This window comes from Petaurus breviceps, unplaced genomic scaffold (assembly GCF_028583685.1).
Source record: "Petaurus breviceps papuanus isolate PSGF00001 unplaced genomic scaffold, PetGlider_PUasm1.0 91133, whole genome shotgun sequence".
Classification (NCBI taxonomy): domain Eukaryota; kingdom Metazoa; phylum Chordata; class Mammalia; order Diprotodontia; family Petauridae; genus Petaurus; species Petaurus breviceps.
The window spans coordinates 94483262-94500967 of record NW_027187419.1 but is presented as its reverse complement, the minus strand read 5'-3'; the positions used below and the strand labels follow the sequence as shown (position 1 = coordinate 94500967).

The 17706-nt window shown below is 35.9% G+C and overlaps 1 pseudogene; it reads left to right on the top strand.

The window, feature by feature from the left end:
- Positions 1 to 675: 675 nt before the first annotated feature.
- LOC138155069 (ubiquitin-ribosomal protein eS31 fusion protein-like) lies at positions 676 to 1229 on the top strand (annotated as a pseudogene).
- The last annotated feature ends 16477 nt before the right edge of the window (positions 1230 to 17706 follow it).

Here is a 17706-nt window from a genome sequence, read left to right as displayed (position 1 = left end):
GTCATATAAGCATTTTGTGATAAGAGGCAACATTTGAATTCACATCCTTTCACAATCGATACTCTTCCAACTCTGGGGCAGCTAGGTTGCACAGTGGATAGAATGCCCTGGTCAGGAAAATTCATCTTCCTGAGTTCAAATCCAGCCTCAGACACTTACTAGCTATTGGACCCTGGGCAAGTTACTTTAACCTTGTTTGCTTCAGTTTCCTTATCTATAAAATGAGATGGAAAAGGAAGCGGAAAACCACTCCATTATCTTTGCCAAGAAAACCCCAAATGGGTTCATAAAGAATCAGATAAAACTAAAAAACAACTCAACAACAAAATGCTTGCCATTCTATTAACATTGCCTCTTAATTTGAAAGGTTTTAGTGAGTTGTTCATAGAATATTTCTTTTTTTTTTTTTTTAAGCAATTGGGATTAAGTAACTTGCTCAAGGTTACACGGCCAGGTGTTTCTGGGTGGATGCTAAGTGTCTGAGCCTGGATTTGATCCCAGGTCATCCCGACTCTGGGGCCAGTGATCTTACTCACTGTGCTACCTGGCCACCCTGTTCATACAATATTTCTATGTCTTCATCTACTGAAACATATTTTGATTTATAGGCTATGGTTATTTTGATTTTTTAAAAACATTTGTCAAGGTGAGTTGGTGGGGTGGTCTCCTTTTTGGATCTGCCATCAACGGGTGGACCCAGTGCCACAATGCAGATTTTCATGAAGACTTTGACAGGGAAGCCCATCACCCTTGAGGTCAAACTATCCAATACTATTGAAAATGTCAAGGCCAAGATACAAGATAAGGAAGGTATTCCACCTGATCAACAAAGATTGATTTTTCAGGCAAGCAACTGGAAGATGGACTTACTTTGTCTGACTACAATACTCAGAAGGAATGTACCCTTTATCTTGTTCTGAGGCTTTGGGGTGGTGCCAAGAAGAGAAAGAAGTCTTATACCACTCCCAAAAAGAACAAGCATAAGAGAAAGAAGGTTAAGCTTACTGTTCTGAAGAACTATAAGGTTGATGAGAATGGCAAGATTAGCTGCCTTTGATGAGAGTGCGCTTCTGATGAATGTTGTGCTGGAGTCTTTATGGCTAGCCATTTTGAACAGACATTATTGTGCAAGTGTTGTCTAACCTACTGCTTCAACAAGCCAGAAGACAAGTAAATGTATATATGTTTTAATAAAAAAGTCAACTATTAAAAAACACCAAAAACATAAATAAAAACATTTATCATATACAGTCCAATATGAAATAACCAAATGTCCTGTGACATACTGTTTCTTGTTCCAGTAAAACTAACTCTGACAAATCCTATATTTGTCTCTCCAGAGAGAATTTGTGTACCATACTTCCCTTTATATGCAACTTCCTTCTCTAGGTTTACCTTACTGTGATAATTTCAAGACTCATAAATCTAATTTCCTCCAATACTATGTTTACTCATTGGCCATTGGACAAAGCCCCCACAATTAGAGTACTGAAAGTTAAATTAAAGTTGATAAATGGTCTAAAAAAATATGTGGTTCTTGGCCTCCTGTCGCCCGAACTCTGGGCCCTTCCCTACAAGAGCAGAAAGAGATGACATAGGACCCACATTTCTTTTGGATGTTTCTTTGATTCATGGATTTCTATAATCAAAGAATTCATTGTCATCTGGTCAGCTTGCTAATAAATCTCCAAGAAAGTGGACTAGTTCTGTTGTTAGGGACCCTAGGCAAAGCCTTCTATAGCATGGTAGTACCTTACATAGCTAACATTCTGCTGGTTTAATATTCAAAACTCCAGGGTCACCTCTATCACATGAAGAGGCATTTGAATAGGACACTGTGAAGTCAGTTAGTATCAAAATATGTTAATTTAATTTGGAGGTTTCTCTACTTCTTCATCCTCTGAAACAGATTTTGATCCATATATTTCAATTATTATGAATTAATATGAAAAGAACATTCAACGAAATTATATACTTTTGTTGTCTTTACATATAGTAGGTATTTAACAAATGTTGAATTGAATTACATTGAATTAGTTTGTTTTGGAATCATATAGAGTGACTAGAATATCAAAAAGGACTGGGTTTTAAAAATGTTTTTTATTGAGCAATCTGTACTATGGAATTTTATGTAAGTAGATCAATAAAGCATTATTACTATGGGCCAACAGCCAGGGCTTTTAGAAATTCCTGTATTTATAGTAGCGAGTGTGTATATGTGTGTGTGGGTATGGGTGTAACCAAATTCATTGTAATTGGATTTGACCTGAACTCCATTGCTCATTAAAACTATTTCCAAATGAATTTAATTTAATGGTAGTGTGCATATGGCAATATGAGTACAGTGTTGAAAGCAAACATAAATTCAACCTGAAGTCAAAATTATCTTTTCTCGGTATTGAAATAAGGGTAAAGGTTTTCTATTTCATTATTCATCTCAAGAGGTAGAGATAGAGTGGAAAAAATTGCCCACTCATTTTATTTTATTTTATTTTACTTTTTTTAAAGCAATCAGGGTTAAGTAACTTGCTCAAGGTTACATGGCCAGTTATTTTTGTGTGGGTGCTGAGTATCGGAGGCCGGAACTGATCCCAGGTCTCCCAATGATGGGGCTGGCACTCTTATTCACTGCGCCACCTGGCCGCCCCTTGCCCACTCGTTTTAAAAATTTTTTTATTAAAATCCAGAAGTCATATATGTCTGTTTATCTTTGTGTAGTCCCTTTAGAGATGCAATATTCTGAATTTTTACTATTTACATCTGCAAAGAAGGGCATGTAATAAGATTTTTAAAACTATCAAATACCCTTTATGAGGCTTCTAAGTTCTTCTGTTTCCCGATACAGTGGGTATCTATTCTCTTTCATGTGCTAACTCTGAGTTAGTTCCACTTCACATCTTTGGAATTCTAGATCTGCATAGAGTTTCTTTTGATATTTTATTCCCTATTTAAGCCAATAATGAAGTTGATTCATTAAAAATTTTATTGTGAATTTCATAGGTCCTATAGGATAAGTTTTGTTTAATACCATTTCATTTTAGTATTTTTTTACAACATAGTTTAATTTTTCAATGAAGTAATTAGTCCAACTTGCAAATGTATTGAATCCCTGTACTCTGAAGACAATTTTACAATCTCCTATAAGGAAGAAAGCAACCAACTAACGAGTAATTCCTGAGTACCTAGTTAGGCCTTGGCATGGTCTTCATCTAGCCTGGTAATCATCAAACTGTATTTGATAATGTCCTCTTACTTGGCTAAGAATTGTAAACATCAGAAAAAAAAAATAGAGTCTCAAACTATCCACATTCATAGGAAGAAGTAGGGCATACATACATAAGTTGGCCAAAACAGAAACATCATGTAGTAGTAGAAATCAAGCTCACAGAGGAACAACTAAACTGATTTTCTATAAATGGCATTAAACATATACAATGGTTATGTTTCTGTTTGGGAGGCAAAGTAATTAGATATAAGATAATAACAATAAAATTATTATTATTGAAAATTATAGGGGCGGCTAGGTGGTGCAGTGAGTAAGAGTGCTGAACCCATAGTCAGGAGGACCCAGGATCGGTTCTGGCCTCAGATACTTAACACCCACACACACACAAAAAAAAACTGGCCATGTAAAATTGGGCAATTAACCCCAATTGTTTTTTTTTGAAAGGAAAATTATATAGGACTTTAAAGTTTACAAAGCACTCTCTGTATGTCGTTGTTATCTAATCTTCATAACAATTGTCTAAGGCAGGTACTACAGTAGGTATTTCTTATCTCTAATTTACAAATGTGGCTCAGTGAAATTAAATGATTCACTTATAGACACAAAGCTGGTGAGCACAGGAGTGGGGATGATGAGGATGGGAATCATGTTACTTTTCTCATCTCTGGTCAATCAAAAAGAGATTAATACAGGATATGGGATTTGAGATGGATTTATTGCTTGATGCATTCATGGAAGGGTTTCTTCCATTCTTGGGAAAAGAATTTCAGTTAGAAGGAGTGGTGAATATGAAGGTATAGAGAGTAGGAAATTAATGAGAGCATCCTCTAAGTTGCTGTCCATTTGGTATATTATCAAATAAAGCCAAGAAGCAGTTATTAAGTGCCTACTACATGCTAGGCACTGTGCTAAGAAGTACAAATAAAAAGAAAAGAAAAGAAAGTCTGTTCTCGTGGTGTTTGCTGCTTAATGGTAGAAAAAAAATTACATGGGGCTTCCCTGCTAAGACAGGAAGCTTTGTTGCAATCTAGCCAATAAAATAAATATTGAAAATTAAAACCACTGAAGACAACACTCTTGCACAATCTGGGGGACAGGTGTGTGAAATTAAAATATTGGTTCAATTAAATTATTTTTATTAAATTAATAAATTACATTGAAATAAATGATATCAAATTAAAATAAAAAATTAATATTAAAAAATAAAATTAGCTAATATAAACTCAAGTTTTCTCACTTTTATCCCTTTAAATATAATTTGAAACAACAAAATTAAATAGGCTTCTTCTTTTTGCATCGATCCAACCATTAGTCATTTAAAAATGTTAAATGGTTATTCTCATTGAAAGAATAGATATAGAATTTCTCTGCTGGGAAAAGGACATATTGTTATTCATCAGAAATTAGTGACATTCTCCTGACAACAGGAGAAAAACTGTAAAGAACACTTCCTCTAATTTCTCACTGCCACCTTCTGTTTCACAAAATGAAATTATTCCATTTTGAACTTGTTGAACATGAGAGTATTTAATAAAGTTACTGGGTGGATTTTCCCTAGTGAATAATACACTAAGGTCATTCTGTCTAGGGTAACTTTTGCTCTCGCTAACAAATGTATTTTATTTGTTCATGTCCAATTGTACCCAGCAGCAAAGAAAAATAATTAACATATATATGGATGTGTAGATAAGACTAATACAGTGTGTGAGAACAATCCCATTCAATGATTTTACCTAAAAACCAGCTGTCCCAGGAGTTTATATTTCCCAACTATAATTTTTATAATAATTAAGAGCTAGTTTTTATATAGCACTTTAAGATTTGCAAAACTCTTTTCAAGTGTTATCTCATTTGATACATGCAACAACCCAGGGAGATTCTTGCTATTATTATCTCCATTTTTTGGATGAGGAAACTGGGGCAGACATAGGTTGTGATTTGCAATTTTTAATATTCTCAAACAAAATGCAAAATTCCACCCTCAAAATCAAGTATGAGTTCTAAATGTAAGAAACAGTCAGAAGAATAGTAAATTGAAATGTCATTCATTTTCCTAAATCCATTTCAAATTAAAATCTAAAATTAATTTAAATTAAATTTAAAACATTTTAATCATTCTCTGTGAGGGATCATCTTTTCACCTGGTCAAAGGTAAACTTTGATCCTTCTCTTAACTGAAGTAATTGATTAAATCAAGTAATCAGGCTTTTTTTTAAATTCTCTTTGATTATTCCCTTAATCTATTCAAGAATTGCTGAAAGAATGCACTGCTCTTAAGTGGATCAACTAAGGTCCTGTTCTGGTCACCTCCTCAACTCTGTCTTCACTGAGATCAAGAACACCTGCCTGAAATTTTACCTAATATCTTAAAAAATGGTAAAGCCTTAATGGAAAAAGGAGACGAATTTAATGTAGGGTATTATTTCCTAGAAGTGTAATCAAGTATTCATAAATTTTATTTTTCAGATGGTGTGAAACACTTTGAGATGGAAATTTTGTCCTAATATTATCTTGTGATATGTAATCTAAAGAGTCAAGAAGGAGCTTCCACAATTGGTATAAAAATTCTTTTTGCTTTAAATGTTGTTATTAATAATAATATTTTAGAAAGAACAATTATTTTGCAAACCTTGGTTTAACACTGTTATGGTTCTGATTCTAACTTTTTATTTTTAATTAATATGTTGTTTTAATAACTATTATAGCTGGAAAAAGATACCTTACACTGATCCCAAAGGAAGAAGTATATTGATTGCTGGCTGCATTTACTAAATCATGATATTGCTGCCCACTAATTATGCTAAGGTTTTGCTGAAATTTGGCTCATAAATTTCTGTCTTCCATGATATCAAGTACTAAATCAGAAAGTGTTGCATTTTTACATTTTTTGACAAATGAGTTCAAATCTCACTGAAATCCTTCATTTGGAAAAATTCTAAACAGGTTAGAAAACTCTATTTCTTTTTCTGCAAAGGCAAATATAACATATTTGGGGGAGGAGGTAAGAACTTAGTTTTTAAATGTCTTCCTAATTATGACAACTTTATATTGTCATAAGCTAACATTAAGATGAGCGTCTTCATTGATGATGGTGCATGTAAATCTATTCTTCAAATAATATTGAAGTTTTGGGACTTACTTTTTTTTTAGATCAAATTAGATTTTCATTGTACCTCATGAAATGTCTGATGAAGAGCTCAAGTATTAGAAGTAGATGTTTCAACTCTACCATTTTTCTTCTTCATTTGATCTATTATTATCTACAGTTCCCTTGCAGAAATACTTATAAGTAATATTTCCATTTTGTTGGGGTTAGTTTAATTAAAACCAAATTATATATATATATATATATCCACTTAGCCAGACTCCTTTATATTATTATAGTCTGAAAGTAAATAAAGAAGTAAGAGCACCATGTCAACCCCTTCAGATTCTGGAAATCGCACTCTTCCTTTAAGATACTTCATAAGTCAACATTGCCATATGACTAGCCAAAAATGGACCAAGTTGGGGTACCAATATCAATCCATATGTAAAAGCCACAGAAAAGCATAATTTTAAAAAAGAAAATAAATTGAAATTTTAATATTGTCTTTATGTACCCCCAACTGGTTATCTTAATACACTTTGGGTAGTGTCCATCTCACTTTAAAAACCACTGAGCTTTTTAAAAGACTGTACTTAGTATGAGAAGAACTACATTGTCACAACCTTTTATAACTTCATATATGATTATAATCTTTCATTCTGATAACCTTTATTGTAATGCTATGTATGACCTCACCCAAACCTTCTGTTTAGACCTCACCCAATGACTGTGTTTGGACTGTACCAAATCTTTATTAGATATTTAGACTTACTTAGTGATATACATCACTAGGGACAGCCAGATGGCACAGTGAATAGATTGTCAGTTCTGAAGTCAGGAAGATTCATCTTCCTGAGTTCAAATTCATCCTGATATTTACTAGCTACATGACCCTGGGCAAGTCACTTAACCATGTTTGCCTCGGTTCTCTCATCTCTGAAATGAGGTAGAGAAGGAAATGGCAAATAACTCTAGTTTCTTTGCCAAGAAAACCCCAAATAGAGTGATGAAAAGTCAGACATGAGTGAAAAACAACTGAACAAAAACAATGCATCCCAAAACAATCCACATGTCTTATGAGGAAACTGTCTAGTATATTCCCTTCAGCTTTTTGTCTTTGTGCCCTAATCTGAACACAAAGTAATATAAAATTCACAAAGGTTGAGGGAGAAGGAGCCACACCTTTTTCTGATTCTCTCCTCTGCCCAAGTACTCTAATAAATTTCATTCTAAAAACCTCTTTTTTGTGGATTTTGTTATTTGTCCTTCACCAACATCAATCAGCCAAAAATCAAAACAAAACAAAGCATTGATCAAACACCTGCCATGAGCCAGGCACTCAGCTAAGCACTGGGGATATAAAGGAAGGCAAAACACAGTGCTGACTCTAAAGGGAAGACACTGTGCAAAAATATGTGTACATGTAAGTCATGTGTGATACAAATTGAAAATAATCAATAGAGGAAAGGCAATAGAATTAAGGGAAACAGGAAAGGTTTCTTGTGGAGGGTAGGATTATTGGTGCCCTCCAACACCCACCATTGAAGAAAGAGAGCCAACCTAGAACTGACTTTATCCACATATAGCACTGACCTTTAAAACTTATGTATTTGGTGGATACTCATTAACAACATTAAGATTTTTGTGAGTTATTTAAAATTAGGATTATACTGAAATAGTGTCAGTAGTTGAGATTTGGCCTAATGATGGGGTGCTTGGGATCTATATTTGTAATATCAATTTATAATACCAGTTTGTAACATCAATTTGTAAAATCAATTTGTAAAACCAGTCTGTAAAATCACATTTCCCCCTCCCTAGCTTCAGAGCATAAACTCTGCCCAGCAACAACTCATGAATTGTTTATCTCAGCTTGGAACAATAACAAGCTATACCTATGAATCCTTCACAAAAGTATCTATAAACATTCCAGCTTAGGCAACTATTATCTCCCCCTTGTATAGTGTCCCACTGCCCCCATGAATCCTTCAATACCCTATCTCTAGGTTAATTCCTTAGTAATTATCCACATATTGAGTCTCCGTTAGCCTTGGTTCCCAGACATCGATCTTGTCAAACATGACACAGATAAGTGGCAGACTAGGCACTTCTCCTTCAGCCCTTGACTGCTAGCTGACTTAGTGATGTTTCAAGCCTAAAACCACACCTCCAGGTAGCCCCACCTTGGGCTATTTCCCAGTGAATTATGGGCAATATGCCTGTGCAGTTGACATTAAAAGTGCATGCTGCTTTAAACACTGGCCCCACCTTAACTTCTCCCTAATACCACCCTCTTCTCACCTGGTCAGCATAATTGACATCCAAGGAATAGCCTTAACTCCTTAAAAGTTATGCCTGTGTCTTCTTTAAGATTGCAGGTCCCCTAAGGACCCTTGCCCACCATAAAGTGTACAATAAACTTTTACAACTCTGACTCTTAAGTTGGTTTGGGCTGAATTCTTTCCAGACTGAATCGAAGGCTTTCTGGTCTTAGATAAAGATCAGAGTTCCTGCTGAATCTATTGCTGTCCCTCATCACTAATGCTACATTTTTATTTATTCCATTGGACCTTGTGTACAAGTCAGAATGTGGCAGAGTCAGACCCAGAGGGAATAGTTTCCTCCAGACTTGAAATATAAAACTGGATTATATTTTTTACATTTATAAAAATTGGAATATAAAACACATATTTGAAACAAAAACAGAAGCACCTTTTGGACGGTAAAAGTTTGTAAGTATAGTTGTATGTACTGGTACTTTGCCAATGGCTTAGTCACAAATAGTAAACACTTTTCTCTTAGTGAACATAATTGTTCTCATTCCCCAGAGGTCAACAGAGTGTTTTGTTTTAAGGCTTGTGGGGGTGTCTTTTGCCAGCCTGCCTCCCACTCAATTTTCTCAGCACAAGGATTAGAAGTATTCACTTCTCCTTAGTTTGTTGCCTACTATTACAAGAATTTGGGCAGGTTATTTTGTGGAGTTACCTCAAACCTAAAAATATCACCTATCTTTCACCTTATATTTTTATTGATTGATCTAAAGTTTTTAAACAGATTTATACTTTCAGATTTTAAATCAAGTGGCATTTAGATTTCTAGAAAAATTATTTCCTTACACAGTCATTTCAGCTTAACAAATCAATAAGTCCACAGGTATTTCTTAAGTAGCTAGTAAGTACTTTGAACAGTCTAAATAAAGTAGATTCAAAGACATGGTACCTGCTCTTCCCAACAAGTTATAATCTAGTTTGGGATATATTGATCCTGACTTCTGACAAGCCTTACCCCTTTAAGTAGCCAAGGGATATAACATAGTCATGGGTCAATCCTCCATTAAAAGGAAAATTGCTGAATATAGACACTATCATTTTGATGAACGCTCTAGAATCCTATGTTACTGTTGCTTCTCTGGCTTTTCCAATTCCAGCTCATCCAAGTCCTTTGGGGCTTATGTCTATATCCGCCAGTTCTAGACTTGGATTGACTCCTGGTATCTATTTGAATGACCTAAATGGCTTCAGTTTTCTGAGAATCAGTTTCCTCATCTAAATATTTAAGGGGTTAGAGTGTATTTACATGAACATCAAGGACTCTTTTAGCTGTGGAACACTGTAATTCTTTGATACAAATATGCGTCTGTTGACTCTCTTCTGGTATGGAATTAATAGAAAGTTTAGCATGGATTACACTTGTGAAGTTGATTTTCTCAACGGAAGTCAAAGACTTCATATTTCTTTCTCTTAAAGTTCATCTCATTGAGTCTGACATTCTATCTCATCAAGATCTTCATGGTTGTTGACTCTGTCAATCATTGTGTCAGCTTTGTATAACCTACAAATTCACTAAACATGCTATCTATACTCTCATCTAAGCCATAGCTAAAATTGTAACAGTATAAGATTTAGCAAAAGACTGTAGAACCCTAATGTCTGGTAACCTCCTTTTAAACTGACATTGAACCACTCCACTCTAGTAAATTGTCTGAATTTCTCTGTTTTGTCCCCTTGGTCAAATATTCACTTGGAATCAAGGTAAATTATTATCTATAGTATAGCCCTGATCGACCATTCTAGTGGTGAAGCCCTGCTTTATTCTTAATGATTTCAGTTTCCTTTTCTGGATGTTCAATGCACAGGTGCTCTATCAGCTACCAGCACACCACCCATATGTGGAACCATCTGTTACAGCAGATGGAGAAGTTTTGAATGCTGTGGATAAGTTCACTTACCTTGGTAGTACACTTTCCAGGCATGTATACATTGCTAATGATGTTGACACACACATTGCCAAAGCTAGCTCAGTGCTTGGGAGGCTCCAAAGGAAAGTATGGGAGAAAAGAGGTATTAGAATAATTACCAAACTGAAGGTCTACAAAGCCTTTATGCTGACCTCATTGCTGCACACCTATGAAACCTGGACAGTCTACAAATGCCATGCCAAAAAATTGAATCACTTCCATCTGAATTGTCTTAGGAAGATTCTGAGATCACCTGGCAGGATAAAATACCAGACACTGAGGTCCTTTCTCAAACTAAAATGCCAGGCATTCAAAATCTGCTTCAGAGAGCACAACTCCATTGTGCTGGCCACATTGTTGGCATGCAAAACATATGCTTGCTAAAAAGACAATTTTATGGAGAACTCCCATGGGGCAAGCATTCACATGGTGGTCAGAAGAAGAAATACAAGGATACTCTCAAGGTCTCTCTTAAGATCTTTGGAAATGATAGAGTGACATGGGAGATAGTGGCACAGGATGGCTCAGCATGGTGTGCCCACTCTGTGAGCAAAGTGGACTTGAAATAGATCAAGAGAAATGCAAGATGTGCAAACTTAGAGAATCCACCTCAAATGGACTATTTGTGTCCAACCTGTGGTAGAGCATTCTGAGCTCATGTTAGTTTGATCAGCCACAGTTGGACACATTAAAACTTGACTCTAGCATAATGATGTCATTTTGGCCCTCTTTGAGAATGAAGGAAAACAACCACCACTATATTCTAGAATCTTACAAGGAATCAAAGTCTTTCACTGACAACCATCTTCCATTTTTTTTTCTGAAAATCAGAATCTTCAGTTTTCAACAATCTTGTAGCAGCTGTCTTATTCTGGATAATCTTAAGAATTAATTGACAGCTTTTCACTTATCACTGTCTTCTCAGTCTCAGAAGTTATTGATCAACATTAATAGCACAATCTACCTATTAATAAAAAGGGGATAGGTAAATAGGGGAAGAATATGATATCATGGAAAAAGCACAGTATCTGATTCAAATCCAGGCTTCAGCTTGGGTAAATTAATTAACATCTTAAGGCTTCAATCTCTGAAGATATAAAGGGGAGTGATCAGAATTGATGACCTTTTAGTTCCTTCCACTTCTAAAGCTGTGATTCTATGACTAAAATTCCTGATATATAGGTAAAACTGTAAAAGACGTTCATCTACCTTATATATTCAATCACAGGACTTGAATCATTCAGTTCTTTTCTCAATTGTGAGTGAATGAATGAAAAAGGATGTATTAAGTACTTACTAGTGGTCAAGAACTTTGCTAAGAGATAGGAATAAACACAGAAAAATAAAAATAAGATGGTCCTTGCTGCCAATGAAAAAATACTATAATTGGGTCAGTGGGTGGGTAGGAAAGGCATGTAAAAGAAAGTTCAGCTATAGGCAGAAGGCAAGACCCAGAAGTTGTTAGATGACTTAGCAGGTCAGAAGAGAGTGCTGGGAGTCTGCAGGTTATAGAATCAGGGAAGATGGTCAGGTCTGAAAGGACCTGATGAGATTTTGACATGGCAAAGGTGAGGGTCTGGTAGTCCTCCATCTCACCAGAGGAATAGAATTGGTGATTCTTATTTTATACAAGCCATATGAACAGTGAAGCCACTTGGATGACTTCTGTTCATCCCAGACTATGGGAGAGGACCAGGAAAGAGAAAATGGGGAAAGGGTGATGTAATTCCTGTACAGGGTCTAGAAGTCTAGTGAATTTTGTGAGTGAGATCCAATTAATCTCTCGATAGGTTCTGTATATTTGAATGCATACAGGAAAAACTACACACACACACACACAACATACCTCAGACAAATTCTTCTTGACTCTGATTCATGTCATTTCCCTTGGTTTTAAAGAAAGCAGTTGATATCTCTTCTAGACTTGGGGATTTTTAGGTACTATATATGAGATAAAATGAAATAATAGCTATGGATTTGCATTGTATAATTGTTGAAATTTCAGAGTTCAGAATGGGTCTCTAGATATATACTATGGAAATGAGTTGGGAAAAAAATTAAATAGAAATAAAATAAAACATCATCTTTTTGCAAGGTGCATAATTATTTTTTTAAACAAATGTAATAGACTTTAATAATGCATTCCCTGATGGCAGTTTTTTCTCCCTTTTTCTTTTTAAATTGTTCCTCATTCCAGATAAACTTGCCTTTACAAGCATTCCCATGCTCTGTCTTCAAATCCAGTACCACAAACACACCAACTTCTAGTGGAATATTCACCTGTACATCCCAGCCATACCTCAAATTCTATCTCCCAAACTGAACTTTTTATTTTCTTCTTTAAAACTGCCCTTTCTCCTAAGTTCTCTTATTTCTGCTGAGATCACTACTATTCTCTGAGTCAAGTAAATTTAAAATCTTGGATTCATTTTAGTCTCTTCCTCTACCTTCCCTCACCCCACAGGCCTCATACTGAATGATCCATCTTTGCCATTATGACAAAACTACCCTGTGAGTCACAAAGCAACAACTAGTCTCTTTTCTTCCCTCTTCTTACAAAAGATCTCTAAAAAAGCTTCAGAGGAGCCTTCTTGGTTAAATTGCCTGTCCCAACTCAGCTACATAGAGGAACATCAGAATCACAAAAAAAGGAAAAACAATATGGAGCCTTTTTGTGGTAATCCAACAAAACTCAATGGGAGGTGTTGACTGGAAAGGAGGAACCCCACCTAGTTTCAGAGAGTCAAGAAATAAATGGAATAGATTCAACTTATATAATGACCCTAGTAGCCTCCCTACCCCCTAAAAGAAGAAGCTCAAAAACCCCTGACAGGAAAACTGAGTCACTCTGTCAGAGTAAGACCAGCAATAAGGGTCCAGAGTAGAGTGTTCGAAAGTCAACTAGCCTCATTTCCCCAGAAATCTTCTGTCCCCTCATTACCAGAAATCAGCACAAGTCCTCAGTTCCAGACAACTTGATGCATTCTCTCAATGCCTGGTCCTTCTAGATCCACACAAAAACCCTATAAAAATCAACTAGAGTTTACTGATTTGTGGAGAGAGTTCCTCCAGGGATTGCTTAACTCCATCCAGGGCTCCAATGGACTTCCATGTATCAATCTTCCCTAACCTTTCTTTCATTTTTTAAAGTATCTTCCCTCAACCAAGATACCTTGCTTTACTGACACGAGTTTCATATTTCCTAGTCCTGACTTTTGCATTCCAAACTTCTTAAAATCTGTACAAAAACACTTGAAATATTCCGAGAGTGGGAAATGACCCAGCAAGGGAAAGAAAAGATTCCCAATGAATCAAATTAGATATTTTTGCCTTAGCATAGTAACCAGCCCATAGCAGGTGCTTAATAAATGCTTGTTTTTCCTCTTCCACCCCCAGCTACCCCCCAAATTTTTGAAACTGAAAACTATAGAAATTCATTTTAAACAGGTAAGAGACATTAGCCCTGAGTGTTAAAGGAACTGGGAAAATGCTTTAACACAAACCCCTGGAAGTTCAAGCTATCCTAGGCAAGGGGCACAGGATGGACATATCTTTTGCCTCTACAACTCCCAACATCCTTTATTATTATTGCTGTTCCTGGATGGTGGTTCTGTAGTTCCTGAAGACCATATTGGTGATTGTAGAATGGCACCTGCCAGAAAGAAAGACGATGAGCTCTCCAAGTCAATATAGTAGTGCAAAATCTGTCCTCCCTGTGTCCTTCATTATGTAAATAAACCTCTTCGTTATTTTGAAGACTTATGCTTTTGGCCTACTTAATAAGGGGGTGTGATGTATCCTGAAGTTTATGCTTGGACGGGGGGAAATAAGACAGATAAATGAGTGCATTGCCACTCTTAGAGTGCTATACAATGATATTCCAGCTTCCATGTCTCCAACTTTAATCTTTACCCTGAACTTCATTTCCACATAGTATAAAATTTAGAAGGAAGAGACCCTAAATATTATCTAGTCCAACCCCCTCATTGTGGAGGTCCCCCAAGGGTACTTTTAAACTACCCATAGATTCTGATTTGTTAGCTTCCAACATGTCTATTTACAGGGATCTCCACCAGCACCTCAAACTTAGTATCTAAGCAGAATTTATTATCTTTCCCACAAAGCCAGCCCCTTGTTCCAAATTTCCTATCACTGTGGCTGGTACCATTCTTTCAGTTACCCAGGATTGAAATGGTCTCCATACCTTAACTATTCTCTTCTCTAACATTAAGTGTTTAGGCACAGATCTGACCTTTCTCTCCCCTGCTCAAATATTTTATCGTGTCTTTTGCTTAAAGGATAAAATAAAAGCATCTTAGTCTTATTAGGTCTTCCTGTAGTAGGGTTCCTCTTGCCCTTCCTAGTCTTATTTACCTCTTTTTCTTCCCCACCCCCCCACCACACTGTTTCAACCAAACTCTACTGTCTTTACATGCTTCTGCTCATCTGCCCAGGCTGGCCTGTGTGCTTGAAATAGACTAGCTCTATATTCCTGCCTACTGGAAGTCTGCTTGTTCTTCATGGCCTAACTTTGGTGTTACCTCCTCCATCAAGTCTCAGGCCCTGATTCACTCCACTGTCTATCCTCAGCTGAAATAATCTCTACCACTTTTTTATTTATTTTTCCCCTTTCCACATTTTTGTGTATATCCTATCCCTTTAGATAGTGATTTTTTGTGTTTTGTTTTTGTACTTGTAAAGAATTTTTCATGATGTTTTCTGAATTACGTCACCACTGTATCCTTTATTTCCTTCAACCTTCCTGAGAGTCATACCATATGTCAGAAAGTGTGTTCTTTTCTGAGAGTGGATAAAATAATCAGCACAATTGATTGATATATTGAGAAAGTCCCAAAACAAATATGCAATGTGTAACACCTGTGGAACCTCCCATTTCCACAAAGGGTTAGGTTGAGAATGTCTTCCCATTTGTATTTATGTGGGTCACGCTTAATCTTGTAATTCTATACATTTACTTTTTTTTGTATGTGAAGCGGCAACCACACTGGTATACTCAGGATGGCTGCTAGCACAGGTTCTTAGATCTGCTTTACTAGGAAGGAAAGCTGTTTAAGGGGTAAACAATTTTTTAAAATTACATTCACTAGTTCAGGGGAAAAGTCAGCACCATGAACTTCCGAGAAAATATAACAAAGAAAAAAACAGAGAAAATACAAGCAGAGAAATAAATACCAACAGACAGGACTCTGTTTGAATCAACTATACACTTAACATACATCCCTGGATCAAGAGAGCCTTTACATCTGAGCAGTCAGGGAATTCTGAACATACAGCCACTCAGAATCTCAACCAGGGAATTATGAGATCCTTTTCATGAGCATGCCCCCAAAGCAAAATACCAATTCAGAGTATATATGTATGCTTCTCAGAGCCAGAAGACATCACAACCCTCATGACTCAGTCTCATTGGAAATGAACAAAAGGTATGAAAGCCTTCCTACAAGCAAACCTCCCCTAAGCAAGTTTCCTTTAATGGGCTCCACTTGAGGCCTCTTGATGGGCAGGGAAGATCTTAAATCCCATTAATATTACAGTGTGTCATTCTTTCCATTTACATTGTTGTAAATAATGTGTATAATGTTTTCTTCATTCTGCTTACTTCACTGTGCATCAGTTCAAATAGATTTTTCCATGTTTGTCTGTATTCATTTCTTTGGTTTTTGGTTATCACCTTTATCAATGACAACTAATAATTATGATATCAAAATGCCACTTATACTTGATAAGCATAAAATTGTTTTTTCTTCACTTTATAGTATTTTTTCCAATTACATGTAAAGATAGATTTCAACATTCACTTTTATAAGATTCTGAGTTCCAATTTTTTTTCTCCCTCTCTCCCTTCCCTAAGATGGCAAGCCATTAGATATAGGCTATACATGTACAATAATATTAAACATATTTCCACATTAGTCATCTTGTGAAAAAAGAATCAGAACAGAAGGGAAAAAAACATGAAAATAGCATGCTTCAATCTGCATTCAGACTCCATGGGTGCTTTCTCTGGATGTTGATAGAATTTTCCATCATGAATCTTTCAGAATTGTCCTAGTTCATTGTACTGCTGAGAAGAGCTAAGTCTACCAAAATTGATCATCATACAATGTTGCTGTGACTGTGTATAGAGTTTTCCTGGTTCTGCTCACTTCAGTCATCATCAATTCATGTAAGTCCACGTTTTTTTTTTTTTTGAAACCTGCCTTCTGTATTAATTTTTTTTTCTTTTGCTTTTTTGGAGGGGGGAGGGCAGGGCAATTGGGGTTAAGTGACTTGCCCAAGGTCACACAGCTAGGAAGTATTAAGTATCTGAGGCTGGATTTGAACCTATGTCCTCCTGACTCTAGGGCCAGTGCTCTATTCACTGCATCACCTAGCCATCCCCTTCTGTATTTATTTCTTACAGTTGTAATGGGTGAAATCTCAAATAATTGAGGAAACAAAGGTATATATGCCTGAATATACCAATTAATTAAGCAATGGATATCAATTGCATAATAAATAAGGACTAGGCCTTCTCAGTTTGGCATTGGACCCTGAATACAGGGGAAAATAATTTTTCTATATATTAAAAAAATTAAAAGGATATAAACCAGAATAAAAGGTTAGGTAATCTAATTTCCAATCTGAAGAAAGATTATGGGTTTTCTTAGTTGGAGAGAGAAAGCTAACAGGTATGATTCCCTGAAATCAGAAAGAAAAGATACCCCACTCCCCTCTAAGTGTCTATATAAATGTTACCTCAAATCATCTTGGGGTAGAGAGATTTGTTTGATAGCCTCAGGCAACTATGCCTTTTGGATCTCTTTCTGTCTCTGTCGGTTTCTCTTTCTTCCTCTCTTCCTCTCTCTCTTTCATAAGTATGATTTGGATTGTAGACAAATGCTAAATTAAATAGTATTGTTTATGGTAGACATGCTGAAAACATAAGTACAGCATTAATACATTTCTTCCAAATTAGGCATTTAATATTTGCCAAATGTAATTTAAATGAATAGATTGTAATGGCGAGCAAAGTAGTAATTTGCTGATTGTTTCAGTTGAGTGCCTTTGAGCCTCACCGTTGACTGTGTCAAGACTTTGTTGGAAATAGTATACATTGTATTGTTCTTAATAGACCTAAGGGAGTCTTGAGAC